This window comes from Dasypus novemcinctus, chromosome 21 (genome assembly GCF_030445035.2).
Source record: "Dasypus novemcinctus isolate mDasNov1 chromosome 21, mDasNov1.1.hap2, whole genome shotgun sequence".
Lineage (NCBI taxonomy): Eukaryota > Metazoa > Chordata > Mammalia > Cingulata > Dasypodidae > Dasypus > Dasypus novemcinctus.
The window spans coordinates 70,218,583-70,235,101 of record NC_080693.1 but is presented as its reverse complement, the minus strand read 5'-3'; the positions used below and the strand labels follow the sequence as shown (position 1 = coordinate 70,235,101).

Sequence of the window (16,519 nt, the reverse complement as noted above, 5' to 3'; positions counted from 1 at the left end):
GAGAAGAGGAGGCCTTCATCAGCGTCCATTCAGATGAAAATCATTTTGATGCTTCAAAACCAGAACAGGAGAAATGTATATTTATCTAATAACACTTGCTTTAATTAGTAAAAGATAGGTTAATCTAGGGGTTCAAAACTAAAGCCATAAGCAGCAAGGATTTGTTGGCATGCTCCTTTCATATCCCGGCTGAGTATGGAGTTTTTGGTAGGGCAGAAAGCAGTGCAGAATCAGTTATTTAATAAACTCACTTTATCTATTTGCATTTCTGGGTGTAAGTCTGATCATTCAGCTACCATCCTTTAAATTGCTATCTGCACCCTGTTTCCTCTCCTACCTGCCAAAATTTTAATGAAATTAATGATTGCTTCTTATCATCACCAAACTGACACTAGTGATAATCCTATTGATTACTAGTTGGATAGAGTACATGTTGTCATCACATTATCAATTATCATGTAAGTAATTTGTTTTACATGATCCGATATCTAGTAAAAAAAAATTAGCGGCAGCATGACTAGATACAGATATCTCTTCCTTGTTAATATAAAACTAGTATATTTATGATTGTGGAAACCTGCAAAATGTCATTTCATTAACTAGGATACAATGGGGAAGTTGTCTTAAATTGAGGCTCATTTATTTTATGCACATGCTGATGAGAATTATTTAGGGTTTAATTAGTGCCCGGGAGGACGGCACCATGCCAGGACAAGGTTCTGTTGTTTGTCCAAGGCCATAAATCTAGATCTGGGAGCGCCAGCGCTCAGCACTGCTTGGTTCAGCGGAAAGAGAGGCGGCTCGAGTGACGGTTGCTGCCAGGTTACTTGTGTTCTTTGGGGTTAACCTGGGGTGGGGTGGGGTGTTGCCTTCTCTTTACTTCCTCTTCCAAACAAAACAGGCACCACTTAGAGCAGTGGTTCTCAACGTTGGCTGCACATTGGCCTCACCTGAGAAGTTTTAACAGCTACTCGTGCCTGAGTCTTACCCCCCGGGGATTCGGATTTAATTGGTCCCAGGTGCAGACTGGTTTAAACTAGCCAACGTCCACGAAAGGTGGTATAACACTCCCTTCTGGAATGGGGTTCACTCTGAACATCGATTCTCCTACTTCATGTATGAGTAATTTTAAAGACAGCTGCACCTGATACTTTCTCTTGGGGGTGGGAGTGGGGGCAGCATAGATTTTGACACCCCCACCCCATTTGAAAATCAGCAGTTCTCAGTGGTGGCTGCATAGCGAAATGATCTGGGAAGCTTTAGCAAACACTGGTGCCAGGGCTTCCCACCACCAGAGATTCTGATTTGTGCAGGGCTCGGTATAGACACTGGGATTTTTTTTTTCAAAGAGGCACCTGGGATTAAACCCAGGACCTCATATGTGGGAAGCAGGTACTCAACCACTGAGCTATACCTGAACTCCCAGACATTGGGATTTTTAAAACTCCTGGGGAACGTGGATGTGGCTCAAGCAATTGGGCTCCCGTCTAACATCTAGGAGGCCTGGTTCGATTCCCGGGGCCTCCTGGTGAAGGCAAACTGGCCTGTTCAGAGAGCTGGCCCGCTTGGAGGGCTGGCCTGCACGGAGAGTTGACGCAACAAAAAAGAGATACAAAGGAAAGACAATGAGAGACACAACAAAACAGGGAGCTGAGGTGGCTCAAGCGACTGAGTGCCTCTCCCCTATGTCGGAAAGTCCTGGAATCAGTCCCCAGTGCCTCCTAAAGAGAAGACAAGCAGACACAGAAGAAACACACTGGGAACGGACATGGAGAGCAGACAGCAAATGCAAGCGGGGGAGGGGTGGAATAAATAAAATAAATCTTTAAAAAAAACTCCCCTAGGCTAAGGGCATTGAGGCTGTCTGAAAGAACTATAGATTTAAATGAAATATTTAAACGCTAATTAAAACCAACTGTGAATTCATAGGCAATCAGATTCTCCAAATGTCTGTGCTTCTTCACACTCTTAGAAGTAGCACAATTTACCAAAAGCATGTTTTTAACCACTCCCCCACATATGCACAAGAAAAGGGCCATAGGGCACCAAATCTATTCTCCTTGGTCACATATCATCAAAGACATTATTCCTCAGCAAGGGTATTCCTCTGATCCAAGAATGTCCAGTTTAGGTCCTGGAAATGCAAGGCTCTGCCCTTTACAGAGCTCTCCTTGGAGGTTGCCTAAAAGAAGTGTTTAGAATTTATTTTGTTTCTAGTTCAGCTATTTTGTGTATTCAAAGAACATGAAAGTTGGAATTAAGATCAGTATTAAAATCCCAGCTGTATGACCTTAAACAGTTCTCTTATACAATTGGAGTTTTGGTCTTTATTAATAGAATAAATGATGCTTGCATCACAGTGTGGAGGATTCACAGAGTTTCATTTAGGCACTTTATAAACTGTAAAATGCTCTATACAAAGTTAGGAGTTGTGCTTGATTTTAGGAGATTGGATTAGATTATCTCATTTAACTACAAAGCTTTACCAGAGAAAGGTTTTGAGGAAATTTCTCCCCCTGGGTGCCTCTTTTGGATGAACTGTGTGAGCATGTCAGTGCTTTGGTGTGGCTCAACTTGGATTGCCTTGGAGAGAGGACCAGAAAAGTCTCCTACTGACCACAAGTAGCTTCCATGAATGTTACCATCCGACAAAGCTGGAGTTTCATCTAAGAAGAGCTATGTTTATTGAGGGAAGACTTGTTAGACAATAGCCATCAAGAAGTTTGTTTAGTTATCAATATTAGTATTAATATTTGTAATTTCAAGAGGGCAATGAGGATGGATGTAGGATAAGGTAATTTTTTAACACATTTCAAAACATACTAAAATTAGTTTGTAAAGCAGTGGTACCGGTGAGAACTGTAGAATCCGTATTTACAGGTCTCTGATGCTGATTATCTTTTCCTTAAATGGCCTGTAATTGAGGATTATGGAAATAAAAAGTACTTGATTTATTTTTAGACTGATCTCTCTGATGTCTTCAACTTCTCTGGTTCTGTTTTTAAGCTTAGATTATTATAACCAGCCACCTACAAAATCTGCAATTTTCCCTAATAAGTCAGTACATGCTAAAAAGAATGAACAAAACACACCCATTTGCATTTTGGAAGGATTTTCCACTTTGTCCCATGAAGTGAAAAGTCAATGTCCTTACTCAGTATGTGTCTAATAGTATCATTTTGAGGCCAGTGGAAATCTTTGAGCATATTTGATACCTTGAGATGTTTCCATTGCCATTTGTGACCTGAGAGCTAGATGTGAAAAGTACTGGTACATGCACATAGCAGGAGGGCCCATCCAGTATAAGAGCTAGCTTTCTGATTCTCAGAGGTATAGCCATAATGCAATTTATCTCTGCATTCAAAGAAGCTAGAACTTAGTAGTTGTAGGCATTATTATTAAGATATAACTTAAAGTAGTATATTGCTTTTTGTCAAAGCCTGGTCCACTGGGCTGTGATAAATCCAAAAAGCCCTGCCTGTGCTGGCATGATAGTACCAAAGATTAGGAAACAAGTTAACCAAACTAGTCAAGAGCAGCATAATCAAAGAGACAAAGCTGAATCATGGTTGGGAAACCAGAAATCAGAGCTAGAAAAGCAATACCAAGTATTAAGGTCTGGATACCATTTTGCAGCTATTTTATTAATAGTAATAACTATCTCAGACAAGAATCATCATTGAATTCAACAACAACAAAAAAAGTTAGTCTAATCATGATTCTTATCAGTATCAGCATTGATCCTATTGACCCTAAAGTTATTTATGAAGAGGATACTTCAGAATTTCAGAAACCCTAGGTTCACTCTGAATGATTTAACATTCTGGGTTGTGTCCTAAAGTTTTGATGCTTCCTCCTAAGAGCTGGAGCCAAGGCCATGTGCCTCACCTATGTGTTTCTGCACCATTCTTACCTGTGTGTACCCAACCACAGCACATTCTGTAGAGTAATTGCTCTTTTAACTATCCATCTCACCAAGTAGTTTAAAGCTCTTTGAGGGCACACACCAAGTCTTTCTTGTTTATGGCTGTATCCAGAAAACCTAGCATGATATATGCTCAAAAAAGTTTGTGTTGAATGACTGAATGAAAAATAAGTCATTAGACTAATTCAGGAACAGGTCAAGGATGCCTGCTATTACTCTTACTATCCAACATTTTAGATAGGAATAAGAAAAATTTAGACAATTCAATAAGGAAAGAAAGAGTTTATTTTGGTAGTACATATTCTAAAATTGTAATGTTACAGAGAAGATAAGCAGGCCCCTGAATAATGATGGCACACATATTCAGTTTTCTTCCTTGGTATTGGAAAGAAGGGGAAATAAGAAAGTTTACATATATCTGCTAATTTTGTAAAAAAGAAACACAGGAAAGACAAACAGAAACTAATAAGATTGGTTACCTACAGGGGTGGGGAGGGAACAGGATGGAGAGAGAAGTGCTTCTCTGAATATATCTTTTTTGTATGGTTTGACTTTCAGAATCGTGTTAATATTTTACATACTCAAAAGTAATAAGCCAAATCAACACAGATTGGGGGAGAGAGGCTCTAAACTAGAATATACAAACAGAAACAAATGACCTTAACTGTATTTTAAATGAATAGGATAACCACACTGAAGGGAAGTAAAAAAAGAACTAACCCAAGTAATTCTTGGTTACACGGTACTTTGACTACATGCCCTCTATCTAAACACATACAAACTGTAAGTAAATATTGGCTTCCGAGTCAAAAATTTGCTTTTTGCTATGGTGTGGGCTAGCAATACTGAAACTATTTTCTATGTAATATAATTTTGGGCAAGTGAGCAAATATAATGAGGATAATGGGAACCAGGTTTCTTACTTTTGGGGAAGAAAATTATAAATATGCACAGAGAGAAGACCAGAATATGTGCTGTGGTGTTATGATGGAATTGGGATTAGTATGAATTCAAGACTTTTATACAGATACGATATATGTGTCTGTATATAGTTCTGTCTGTGAAAAGGTCCTAGAAGAAATGATAACCCGGTAGCAGTAAGCACATCTAGCCCCCAGATCTTGGTTTCTAAATACTACTTGCCATTAAGAGGAATCAGAGCTCTGTGGAACAATGCTTCAGTCCAGGGGTTGGGACAGAGAAAGCACCAGATGAGCCTGGAACACTGTGTTGTGATAACATTTCAAAAGCATAAGAGCTAGCTTGAGGAGCTTCCACTGGACAAAGTTAGGACAGTTTTAGCATCAAAAGAAATATTGATAGTAACACATTATAATCTATAAAGTAAAATTAAAAATCTAGGAGTCCACAGTGCTATAAAGAAAAGAAAAAATAAGTAAAGAAAGGAGAAGAAAAAGAGTTTTCTTACAGTAGAATATCAACTAATGTTAAAGAAATAATGAAATATGCAGATAAAGTCACCATTTCAACTATTGTAATAATAATTGATTTAGGTGGAAATCATCATTGGATGATAAACTAGTGTGTTTGATGAGGAACAGGATAATCCCAAAGTAGCTCTCCACAAATAACTTATTAATTGAAAAGGGAAAAATAATTTTACTAGAAAAACCTGGCAGACACTACTGCCACTAAGTGTCTATAATATTATCAATAATGGGGCAAACTGATATCAAATGCTTCCTGATATGAGGTACTGAAAAGGACACAGCATCATTTCTGTGGTATTCCTGCCCCAAAATTGTATAATCTGAATCTAATCATAAGGAAACATCATATAAACCCAAATTGATGGGATTCTATAAAATAACTGGCCTGTGCTCTCCAAAAATGTCAGGGTCACAAAGACAAAGAAAGGCTGATTAATTGTTTTAGATTAAAAGAGACTACTGAGACAAGACAACTAAATATGATATGTGAACCTGGATTGGACCCTGAACTGGGGAAAAATAGCCAAAGGATATTACTGGGTCATTACGAAGGATATCATAATTGGCCAACTTTGAATATGTACTGCAGATTAAATAATGATATGTCACAGTTAAATTTCCTGATTTTGATCATTGCACTGTGGTACAATGATAACCCTAAGGGAATATCCTTCTTCTTAGAAAAATCATAATCTTTAGGGAAAAAAGGGATATGACACCTGCAATTTACTCTCAAATGTGAATGACAAAGCACATGAAATAAATGTGAACAATTGAAGAATCTAGGGAAAAGGTATTCAGGGAATTTTTGTAATAGTCTTACAGTTTTTCTGAAAGCTTGAAACTATGGAAATTTAAATTTACAATGATTTTTTAAAATAAAAATTTTAATTGAAACAATAGAAAAAAAATAGTGGTAAAAGGAATGTAACTAAAGAGACATCATTTTTTGTTTTTGCAGACTGTGTTAATATTGAAAATGTTAAAATAACCTACAAATGGCCAAAACTATTGAGTTCAGCATGATTACTGGGTATAAAATCAACATATAAATGATAATTTTCCTATATATCAGTAATAAACAATTAGAAAATATAATAGGAAGATAGTCCTAGTAACAGTACCAACAAAACTCTAACCTACCAACAAACAAATCTAACTTTTTTAGAGAAAATTATTGTTAAAGGACATACCAGAAGACCTGAATAAGCAGCAAATATTCCACGTTCATGGAGGAAAAGACTGAATAAAGAACTACTTTATCTCCAAATTGAATGTAATGTCAACCAAAATCCCAAAAGGATTGTCAGAAATTGTAAAATTCGAATGGGAGAAGAACAGCCAGGACAGATTTTAAATAGGGGACAAGTAAGGGAGACTCATCCTACCAGATCACCAAACCATATTAATAAAAAACAGTATGATATTGGCACAAGTATAGAAATAGATCAAACTGATAATGTGGGGAAACGGACTTTGGCCCAGTGGTTAGGGCGTCCGTCTCCAACATGGGAGGTCCGCGGTTCAAGCCCCGGGCCTCCTTGACCCGTATGGAGCTGGCCCACGCGCAGTGCTGATGTGCGCAAGGAGTGCTGTGCTACACAGGGGTGTCCCCGCGTAGGGGAGCCCCACGCGCAAGGAGTGCACCCATAAGGAGAGCCGCCCAGCGCGAAGGAGGGAGCAGCCTGCCGAGGAATGGCGCTGCCCACACTTCCCGTGCCGCTGACAACAACAGAAGCGGACAAAGAAACAAGACGCAGCAAAAAGACACAGAAAACAGACAACCGGGGGAGGGGAGGGGAATTAAATAAATAAATAAATAAATCTTAAAAAAACAAAAACAAAAACTGATAATGTGAGTTTGGAACTTAGTAGAGAAGGTGTCTCAAATCAGTGGCAAGCAAAGATAAAATTTTCAGTAAATCACATTGGATCAATTGACTTCCACGTGGTAAAATAAAATATTAGAATCCTCCTTCACTCCATATTCAAAAATAAAGTCCAAAAGCAATTTTCAATCCTAAGAGAGGAAAACCATCAAAATCATTTAAGATCATATTGTTTGTGGGTACATTTATTAAAATATGGGCCAGAGTCACAACAAATTTATGATAACCGTCATCTTAATGAGGGAAAGGGACTTTGACTATAAGTGTGAAACTTTATTTCTTAAAAAAAAAAATAGGAAAGGGCAGGATCAGCCACAAATATGACCAACTGTTTACATGTGTTCATTTTGAGTGGTAGGTTGTAGCTGTTTGTTATATGATCCTTGGTATTCTGGGTGTTCGTCTTGTGAGTTTTGAAAAACTTATTTATCTGATCTTCTGTTCCAGGAGACTCAAACTTATCCCCTTTTCTGTGATCCATTGTTAGCTTTAGACACTGGCTTTGCAGTTGTTTCCCAAATGTTTTTTCCATCATGAAAATTTCCATTCGTCATTTTCATACTAATGACTATGGGAAAACAATGCACTTCACTTAAACAAACAAACAGAAGCACAGCTGCTTTCCTGTTTATTTACCTAGAGCTTCGTGTTTCTGTTTGTTGAGCCTAGTTGTTGGTACCTGGGCGAGTGCATTGCTCACCACAGATGAGGGCCAACAATGTTTGGGTCTCAGAGCATTTTAGATGAGGCCACTTTAGGAATCTGCAAAAAGCCAGCCGCTGGCCTGGCACATTTATCAGGACAGTGTGTTAGACTTAGAAATCACATGCTTTGGACCAGACAGTGTCCAAAACAGAGCCCTGTAGCCCAATGATAATGGAACTTCATCACCGTGAACTTCCACCGCTGTGAAAAGTGGGAAACTCCTACTCCAGAGGATTGTTGGAAGGATTCAGGGAAATGATGCATGTCAAGTGCCTGGAACATACAGGCTCCAAAAATGGTGGGCCTTTTCTTCTCTTTAATTTCACTTGTGCTTCATGGTAACCACTTCAGAAGTGGACTCTCAGAGATTCATAAGCAGAGAAATTAATTTGGGGATTTCTTTTGTAGAGAAGATGCTAAATGCTGAAATTACTGAAGTCTTCTGGCCCTACTCCTTTCTACCATCTGGGGTGGGATTTCCTCAGACAGGAGTTGATAAGATGCATGTCTCCAGGAGCTTTTAGTTTCACCTCACCAAAGTCAGGGAGAGAGTAATCGTTGGCCCAAGCCTCCAGCCTGGAGATTGGGAGCCCTGGTTTCCGACTCTTCCTTCTTGGTGTCTCACTCACTTGTTGGGGAGCCTGCTTGGCACAGCTCTACCCAAAGAGCTGCCTTTGTTGCTCCAGGTTAGTAATCAACAGGATAGAGGCAGAATGGCGAAGGGGTGAAGGTTCCAGGCGCTGGAGTCAGGCTGGCTGGGTTTGATTCCCAGCTCAGCCACATAGCAGGAAGACACTGCTCCTTTGTGCCCTGTAAAATGGGTATATTAATAGTTCCTATTCATAAGGTACTTGTGAGGCTTAAATGAGTTAATCAGAAAAAGTGCTCAAGAGTGTGCTTGGTCCACATAGTAGGTATTCAACATGTTAGCTATTATTTATATTTCCGTTGTTCCTCCATACTAAAGTGTCCATTGTTTTTCACATCTCAACAACCTTTAAAATGAAATGCATCTCAGGGTTAATGCCATCTTACAATTAGAAGTGGCAGCATTTTTTCTTTCTCCATGGTACAATCGCTGGCATCTTAGGTTCAAGGAACTCAGCATGATCCTCCCTCCTGCACAGGATATTGAGGTGTCTGTCAGGAGCACATTTAAGCACTGAATAGTGTTCACATGCAAAAGAAAAGTCATTCTTTAGTCATTCTGCTAAAGGAAAGTCATTGAATAATAAGCTATTCAGTCGTTCAGTCCTGGAAAGTTGTTTGTTAACTTTTCCCAGGGCTACTGGCATCCTAGCCATGCGGATGACTTGATAGGATTCTGAAAAGTGAACAGTTGAATCTTCTTCTACTCACAGGTTCACAGCCATCATCTTCGTAAAATGAATTTCTCTCTAAAACCTCTGGATGCCATCAATCTGGTAAACATCTTCAAGGATAAAGTCTTGGCTAATATTTTAGTCTTTTAAAAAATTGGAACAGAGAGATATGATAGGAGCTGACCTTATAGGAAAGAAGATAGTGATTTCCAATAGATGTCGTTTCAGAGCAATATGTATATACTGATACGCTGAAAGCACTGCTTCCTTCTGTTTCTTTACTGGTACACAGGCTCTGCTTTTTAAGCACAGAGGCTCAGCTGTTGCCCACCAAATTCTGTGCTTGATCTTCTGAGGCTGATAACAGTTCTGTCTGTGCAATGTTAAGTTTTAAATCATGTTTCCCCACTAATACCCATTGAAGGCCTGTTTATAGTCTATCAGATTTTATAGCCATTTGGTACATAAGCTTATTAGATATAAACTTCATGAAGCTGCATCTGAAAATTTTTCATCTTGTTCCCAGCCCTCCAAAGAGTTAGTTGTAAATATCTTTGTAATATGCAGACTGTTATCTGGAGTACTTTTAATTATCTTTAGCTCTGCTGATCAGATTATTAATAAATTGATGTTGAAAAGCATCGACTAAATGCCGTCATGGAAAAGGTACCTGGGTGAAACCAAATAATTGACCATTTGGAGCTGAAATGTTTTAGTATTGCTCATGCCTAGGTTCAGAGGAAACCAGAAATCTGCTGTGAGTCTGAGTTTATTAACTCAATTTCACCTTGGTTGGCCTGTCAAAACTAGAATGAAATATTGAATTGAAATTGGAAATGTATTAATGAAGGTCCTCAGGAATGAAGGACACTGGAAAGATTGATTTTCACAGAAACTTAATTTTGATCTCTGTGTGGAGACTTGTTTTTAGTGCCCAGCTAAATTTGCTGTAGGACCATCTGGGTTTCTTGGAATAGATGATGTTAAACCAGATACACCAGTTGCACACATGGCATGCCTTCGTTGGGGCTTTTTTTTTTTTTTTGAGATTTATTTTATTTATTTATTTCCCCTCTTCCCTCCTCCCGCCCTGCTGTTTTTGCCATCTGTGTTGTCTTCTTTTCTCATTTTCTTTCCCCTAGGATTCACTGGGGTTCGATCCTGGAGGCCTCTGATGGAGAGAGAGGTTCCCTGCCAATTGCGCCACCTCAGTTCCTGGTTTCTGCTGCACTTCACCTTGACTCTTCCCTTGTCTCTCTTTTGATGTATCATTATCTTGCTGCATGAATCACTTGCACAGGGCACCGGCTCACCACGCAGGCCCTTGTGTGGGCACTCACAGGCACTGGCTTGCCACACGGGCACACTTTCTCTTATTCTATTTCACCAGGAGCCCCCAGGATTGAACCCAGGTCCTTCCATATGGTAGGCAGAAGCTCTATCCCTTGAGCCACATCCGCTTCCCTGTTGGGGCTTTTTTAATGGCTTGAAATACAAAACACTATTATTATAGGGGGAAAAAAATGGTAGTCATGTGGTACCCAGGAGTGACTTCATAGTCTACTTTAACTAAGAATTAATATATTTGCATATTTTTCCTCTTTCTAAGACTTGCTCTTACTATTGGAAAAATCCATTTTCTCATATAATTAAGGCTAAAAATTAATTAGTGATTCTCTTTGGGTACAGATTTTTGAGAGTTACATTTTATGCAAGATTATTCTCTAATTGCACTATAGACCATGTCTTCTGGTACCTAATTTGTAAAATTGCACCATGGGATATTGAGAAGCAGAATGTGCAGTGGATAAGAATGTCATAAAATACTTGTACAAATAGGAATGTCCAATGTAAATGGCCTTTCCAACTCTGTATGCTTTATCTTGTACCACACCTGTAAACCTACAGATAACAGGTATTTAGTTATATTGGACTTAGCCAAGAATTTGCGTGTGTGCAAAATACTCAAGGACCTTAACAGATTTCTTCTGCTGCATAGTTGTGGTAATGTACTTGAAGAGTCCTGCAGTATCTCAGGGGCAGTCAGCCTTGAGAGATGGGGAAATCAGAACTGTTTTCAATAGACCCAGATTTACTCATGCTGTTCCCAGCCATTATTCTAAACCAAGAGAAATGTAAAGTCTTCTAGTTTAAAGACTGTTCCCTTAGGTTTTTCTTACTCTCTAAAGGTCTAGTAAATATGGTTTAAAGACTCTGCCCTTGGATCTTCCTTACTCTCTTGGTTCAGTTTTTAAAATTATAAGGGAGGAACAGGTGTGACTCAAGCGGCTGAGCGCCTGCTTCCCACATGGAAAGTCCCGGGTTCAGTTCCCAGTGCCTCCTAAAAATAAGCAACAAGCAAACAGGCGAGAAAGCCAACTCAGGGAAGCCGATGTGGCTCAGTGGTTGAGCACCAGCTTCCCACATAAGAGGTCTTGGGTTCGATCCCCAGCCTAAAAAAAAAAATGATAAGGACATTATATTACATCAGGAACAAGGTTCTAACGTTCTCTTAACAGCAAACCAGTCCAGTTACGGTGGGCCAGCTCGCCCTTAGGTGAGTGGTGGTTATGGAGATGGCTATGGCAGTCAGAGCAGCGTAAGTGGAGACAACCAAGCTTTACAGGAAGACTCCAGTGATTTTTCAGTCAAACATTGCATAGGTAGCCAAGGAGCACTGAACAGCAGCTGCGACAATAGTGGAAGCCGTGCGTCTGTGGGAGGGAACGGAATGGGAGGGATGTCCAGCATGTCCAGTATGAGTGGTGGATGGGGAATGTAACTGATCCTGATCACTGGCTCTTGGTCAACATTTTTTAAAGAAAAACAAAACTTAAGTTTAACATTTTTGCAATACAAGCTTATGATTTAGGCTTACTCTAAGTGGAATTCAGGATTATTTTAAAGACTTGAGGTTCTGTATTTTTAAACACAAATATTCATCTAGGATATAACAATGAACTTGGAGTAATCTATGACTGTTGAACAATTTTCTACTTTTTTCAAGTTAGTTATGTTATAGAATGTACTTATATTTAGGATAAAACCGTTCAATTATGTTAAGTGTTCCTATACCTACCACATGACATGGAGCACTATTTGAATGCATGTTGGAAGGCATGCTTTTCTGATAAAACTCAAACTGTAGGAGCTGCGTCTACAATTGAAAGTGAAACATTTGACATGCTTGTTAATTCTATTTTCCTTTAATAACCTGTAAGGCATGTAAGTTTAAACTTTTTTAAGTTAATGGGAAAAATTCAGATGCAGGTGTAATACCAATACTTAGGATTTTTTTTTAAACAGATTTATTTATTTATTTATTTCCCTCCCCTTTCACCCCCCCCCCCACCCGGTTGTCTGTTCTCTGTGTCTATTTGCTGCGTCGTCTTTGTCCGCTTCTGTTGTTGTCAGCGGCACGGGAACCCGTTTCTTTTTGTTGTGTCACCTTGCTGTGTCAGCTCTCCATGTGTGCGGCGCCATTCCTGGGCAGTCTGCACTTTCTTTCACGCTGGGCGGCTCTCCTTATGGGGCGCACTCCTTGCGCGTGGGGCTCCCCTATGCGGGGGACACCCCTGCGTGGCACGGCACTCCTTGCGCGCATCAGCACTGTGCATGGGCCAGCTCCACACAGGTCAAGGAGGCCCAGGGTTTGAACCGTGGACCTCCTATGTGGTAGACGGACGCCCCAACCACTGGGCCAAGTCCGCCGCCAATACTTAGGATTTTTGGTCTTAGTGTTTATATGAAATTCTGAGGCCTTGATTTAAATCTTTCCCTGTATTATGATTTCCTTTTAGGTATATTGCGCTAAGTGAAAATTGTCAAATAAATCTTCCTTTTAAAAATTGCAAAAAGGAACAGATGTGGCTGGAGTGGTTGAGTGCCTGCCTCCCACATGGGAGGTCCTGGCTTCGGATACCAGTGCCTCCTGAAAACAAAAAAGAAACAAACAAACAAAAAGTAAAACAAATGAAAGCAGCCAGCTTGGGGAAGCCGATATGGCTCAGTGGTTGAGTGCCAGCTTCCCACATATGAGGTCCCAGGTTCAATCCCCAGCCCCTGATACCTCCAAAAAAAAAAAAAAAATGCAAAGGGGAAAATTATAAGGAATGTTCTGAACTAGATAATTAATTAATATAAGCCATCTATCACAGTTCCTGATATTTAGAAATATTAGTAAATATTAATTTATTAGATGTTTAGTAAATATTAATTCTCTTCCCAATTCCTTGTCTTACCTTCTCAGTGGAAATCTGAAAAGAACTTTATTTTATAATACCCATTGCAAGGGGAGTATTTGAAGTAAAGGTAATTTTGAAGACATAAAAATGGTTGATATAACTCAATAGATACATGAGGGATAAAGACAAAAGAGGGGAAAAGGTGGAACCTGTGGGAATATAGACGATTAAGAGTAGAGAAGAGGAAGAGCATCCCTTAAAGACGGATAAGAAGGAACAGCCTGAGAAGTAAGAGGAGAATTAGGAAGTTAGAGAGACACAAAGGCCCAGAAAATAGAGGACGTCAAGGAAGAAACTGTACCAATGCTAAGAGCAACAGTAAAAAGAACTCAAGAATTTAAAAGGTCTTGTTGGATTGAACTATAAGAAGGTCGTTGGTAACCTTTATGAAAACGAGTGCAATGGGGGAGACAGAAGCCAGCTTGTAGTGTATCAAAGAGAAGTTCAGAGATGCTTGGCTTTGGAAGGAAAATACGGAATTGTGCTGCCAGAAGGGAACTGAGGGTTGAGAGGGGTAACTTTTTAGAAGATGCCTCATCTTAGTTTCAAAGCAAGTTTATATTCAGATGCATCTCCTCTGTTCCAAACACATAGCAATGACAGATTAAATATGAAAAGAGAAAGCCAAAACAACAGAGCTAGACTTATGAAATGAAATGGACAGAAACTCAGGAGGACAAAGAGGCATGGAGGGAAACGGACTTTGGCCCAGTGGTTAGGGCGTCCGTCTACCACACGGGAGGTCCGCGGTTCAAGCCCTGGGCCTCCTTGACCCGTGTGGAGCTGGCTCAAGCGCAGTGCTGATGCGCGCAAGGAGTGCCGTGCTACACAGGGGTGTCCCCCGCGTAGGGGAGCCCCATGCGCAAGGAGTGCGCCCCCTAAGGAGAGCCGCCCAGCGCGAAGGAGGGAGCAGCCTGCCGAGGAATGGCACCGCCCACACTTCCCGTGCCGCTGACGACAACAGAAGCGGACAAAGTAACAAGACGCAGCAAAAAGACACAGAAAACAGACAACCGGGGGAGGGGAGGAGAATTAAATAAATAAATAATAAATCTTTAAAAAAAAAAAAAAAGGCATGGAGTTCTAGATTCTGAGACTATGAGTAGGCACTAATGGCAAGTGTTGATGTGGGTCTTAAAAGGTAATGTTGGGGGAGCAGATGTGGCTCAAGTGATTGGGCTCCTGTCTACCATATAAGAGGATCTGGGTTTGATTTCTCGGGCCTCCTGGTGAAGGCAAGCTAGCCCAAGAGGAGAGCTGGCCCAAGCAGAGAGCTGGTACAGCAAGATGACACAAAAAAAAGAAACACAGAGGAAAGACAATAAGAGACACAGCAGACCAGGGAGCTGAGGTGGCACAAGAGTTTGAGTGCCCCTCTCCCACTCTGGAAGGTCCCTGGATCGGTTCCTGGTACCACCTAAAGAGAAGACAAGCAGACACAGAAGAACACGTAGTGAATTGACACAGAGAGCAGACAGTGAACGCAAAAAACATTGGGGGGTAGGGAGAGAAATTTTTTTAAAAAAGTTAATGGGGGAGTGGATGTGGCTCAAGTGTTTGAGTGCCCGCCACCCATATAGGAGGTCCCAGGTACAGTTCTCGGTGTCTCCTGAAACAAAAATACAAAAAGCAAAACAACAGGCAAAAGAAATGAAAAAACCAACTCAGGGAAGCCAATGTGGTTCAGTGGTTTAGTGCTGGCTTCCTGCATACAAGGTCCCAGGTTCAATCTCTGGTGCCTGGTACCTCAAAATAATAATAATAATTATTATTATTATTATAATGGGACTGTATTAGTCAGCCAAAAGGGTGCTGATGCAAAATACCAGAAATTGGTTGGTTTTCATAAAGGGTATTTATTTGGAGTAGGAGCTTATAGATACCAGGCCATAAAGCATAAGTTACTTCCCCCACCAAAGTCTACTTGGAACAAGATGGCTGCTGACATCTGCGAGGGTTCAGGCTTCCTGGCTTCCTATGTTCCTGGGCTTGCTTTTCTCTGGGTGCAAGTTTCCTTTCTTCCTGGGACTGTCTTCTCTTTTCTCTGGGAGCTTACTTCCCAGGACGCCAGCTTAAGTCTTTAGCATCAAACTCCAACATCAAATCTCCAACATCAGAAACTCTCAACTCTGTTCTTTGCCATGTCTTTTATCTGTGAGTCCCCACCCACCGAAGGGTGGGTACTCAATGCCCTAATCATAATCATGCCCAGGTACAGATGAGATTACAAACATAATCCAATATCTATTTTTGGAATTCATCAATAATATCAAACTTGTACAGGGACTAAAAGTTCTCCATGCAAAATGGAAGACCAGTCAGACTTACTATTTGAAGAAATATTCTGGGATGGGGCCCCTCCACTGGTGAAAGGGGCTGGAGGAATCCCCTAAACTGCTCCTTGGCAATGGCTTTTAAGTAAGTAGATGGAGGAAGACACAGTGAATCTCAAGTCCAGAAACTCGGCCAGGCTGCCCACTGGTCAAAAGACCTTGCAAACTAAGTGTTAAGAAAGTTAGCCAATATGATCAACAATTAGAACATGAATTTGCTAGAAATGAAAATAATTTTGTAGTCAAATATGATTAAAATAATATATTTAGGCTGCTCAAAGAGGAAAATGAAGATTTAACTTCCATTTTTTAAAGAATGAGAAATTAAGAAATAAAAATTTGCAGAAAAAAAAGAAAACAAAAAATAACTAGCAGAAAGGAAACGAGGACTAGAGATTGGGGAATGGAGTCATTGAAATGAAAGGCTCAATAAGGTAAACTCTAGACACAACGGAAAAGATAGTAAATTGGAAGATAGTATTGAGAGACACCCATTTCATAGCATAGAAATGTAAAGAAATTTTTAAAAAATGGTTAAATGAGGAGGAAAGATTGAGAGTCATCAATCTTCGCATGCATTATTTCACTTAAGCCTCCAATAGCCCTAAAAAAAGTGTATTTACTTGGGAGTACACTGGAATTGAGGGAAT

The 16,519-nt window shown here is 40.1% G+C and overlaps 1 protein-coding gene and 1 non-coding gene across 2 annotated transcripts in view; both read left to right on the top strand.

The window, feature by feature from the left end:
• The window catches only part of PITPNC1 (phosphatidylinositol transfer protein cytoplasmic 1), a 291,166-nt gene that overhangs the window by 192,789 nt on the left and 81,858 nt on the right, over positions 1-16,519 (top strand). The gene's annotated exons all lie outside the window — the stretch shown is intronic.
• LOC111761862 (U6 spliceosomal RNA) lies at positions 4,207-4,309 on the top strand. Its single transcript, XR_002795101.1, has one exon. It is a non-coding gene; the product is annotated as a U6 spliceosomal RNA (small nuclear RNA).